Source organism: Schistocerca piceifrons, chromosome X, assembly GCF_021461385.2.
Source record: "Schistocerca piceifrons isolate TAMUIC-IGC-003096 chromosome X, iqSchPice1.1, whole genome shotgun sequence".
Taxonomy (NCBI): domain Eukaryota; kingdom Metazoa; phylum Arthropoda; class Insecta; order Orthoptera; family Acrididae; genus Schistocerca; species Schistocerca piceifrons.
In genome coordinates this window covers 564,819,544-564,822,012 of record NC_060149.1, presented here as the reverse complement: position 1 = coordinate 564,822,012, position 2,469 = coordinate 564,819,544, and positions in this window count along the sequence as shown.

Below are 2,469 nucleotides of genomic sequence, written 5' to 3'. Positions count from 1 at the left end.
AATTTGTAATCGCCCCTTATACTTTGAGATCAGGCCACCCGGTAGGCAACGTGTATTGCTAAACCCGTGCTGTGACAGTTGCAATGTGTACTCTAGGAGAAAATATCGCCGCACAGTTGTGTCTACACCGCACGATTATAAAAAGTGATGCACATAGAAAAGCTGGAGGAAATGAAAAGAAACTTCACAGACTGAGAGGGTATGCGATGTTATTTCTGTGACAGCAAAATTGAGTGAAATTTACGAAATAACTTGGCAGTATATGCTCACTTACTAGTATAGCGTTGCAGCTCCCTGACCTGGATTCCTTCATTGATTCATCTTGGAAGGGTTTCGCAAAGCCGTTGTATCCTGTCCTGAGGCAAGGGAGACCTCAATTTTGGTGACTATCCCTTGTTACCCTGGATACTGCTACTGGGACAGATTTGACGCGCGAGATGGTCCCGCACATGTTCTATCTGGAACAGATATGGTGGTCAGGTGTACCACAGCATCAATCGGACAGTTCACAGAAACGTATGTCATGCGTAGCCGAACACTGTTATGTTGAAAGACGGCACCATGCTACTATCACTCAAGAATTTGCAGGACGTCGCTAACGTACCCTTGTGCCGTCAGCGTTCTCTCAGTTGGTACTAGCCACGACCTGAAACCATACTCGGTGACTTTCCACACCGTCGCGCTAGCAGTAACATCGCTGTGCCTCTCCAAAACTTTTGGAAGAATGGGACATTTCCCCAGGTTGCTGCCATACTCGCCAACGATCGTCATCCGGGATAGTGCAGAACTACGTTTCCTTGCTGACGACAATGCGACGCCATTTGTCATTAGTCCATGCTTCTCCGGCACAGCACTGCACCACTTCTACCAACGTTTGTGTCTCGTTGAATACGCCAGTGCTTGTCAGATCACCGAAGTTAAGCGATGTCGGGCGTGGCCAGTAGTTGGACGAGTAACGCTTGGCAACGCTGTTGGTTGCTTTCCCTCTGTCTTTCGACAAAGAGGAAGATGGACGATAACATAATGTTCCTGACCGTCAGACTTTGCATCAGTGCCCTACATTAAATTGAAATTCTCTCATGAACGAAGAACATGAACTACTGTTCATGGTGATCTGTCTATCGGATATATACATTATGCTCGGTACTCACCTTAGGTTATTTGAGGAGAGTAGCTATGTGACGAGACCGCGTTTCATCCTCTTCCTTTGCAATTAGGTGGCTGAACCTGCTTTTCGGTGTCGCCCACCCAATAATGCCACACAAGCTCACTTTTTCTTTCTACAGGACCACTCAAAATGCAGCTACTTGTCTCTTGGTGCAAAAAGCATCCTATGCAAAGGGAGAGATATTCCCTGGCCCGGCTGTTGCTAGTCTCCGATCAATGGGGCAAGATGTCACAGGGAATCATTATCCGCTCTCGGATGGCAGGCACAGTTGAGAAGGGGTTAAGATTTGCTTGGCGCACAAAACGGCTATCTTCCTTCGTGGTGGTTGGACGTAGTCGACCAGAACCTTGATAACGAGCATGACTCCACTCATGTTCCCCAGTAGTTAAACATCGGACCACTGTCAGATCTAAATACCCCACAAATCTGGATATTAAACGAGTCCACCAGCAAGTTAAATGCAGACACCCAATAGTACTCCTCTCAAAGTCTGTTAAATGCTCATAACGCTATTTGACACGAGTACGCTGCATGTCCGTGGCCCTCACAGCAGCCACTCATCATCATCTGACGCTGTTCACGCCCTTCATTTACCCTAAAAGGGCTGGTTACAACACTATACACAAACAACACTAATGCACTCTGACGGCCTTTCTATGTCACAGGGCCGGCCGCAGTGGCCGAGCGGTTCTAGGCGCTTCAGTCGGGAACCGCCCGGCTGCTACGGTCGCAGGTTCGACTCCTGCTTCGGGCATGGATGGGTGTGATGTCCTTAGGTTAGTTAGGTGTAAGTATTTCTAAGTTCTAGGGGACTGATGACCTCAGATGTTGAGTCCCATAATGCTCAGAGCCATTTGAACCATGTCACAGCTATCTACATTCCCGCTGAATGTGTGAACAAATAAGCAGTTTTCGTTGACATACGATCACATCCTCTGGGTGGTTCACTTCTTTTAATGAGGCAGTGCATATAGCACCTACAGGATCTATTACCCTAAACGTCTTTTGTTGATGCGCTATCGTCATGTCCACACGATGCGTATTGGGTAAATAGAAGGCGAGCGAGGAAGCCAGCTACAGCAATGAGAGACCAAGCAGTAGCCACATGAGCGTGCACTTTACACTAGCGGAAAGGAGAAATTTAGTTTCGATGCATAAGTTAAAAGAAAGAAAAGTGATGTTCTGTTTTTGTTCTTGCAGAACAGTGATTCCGTACCTGGGGATAATTATCTCCTGATTGGTAAAATGTAATTTCCTGAGGAATAAAAACAAGAGGTGTGGTTCGGCCACGTAACTAAATT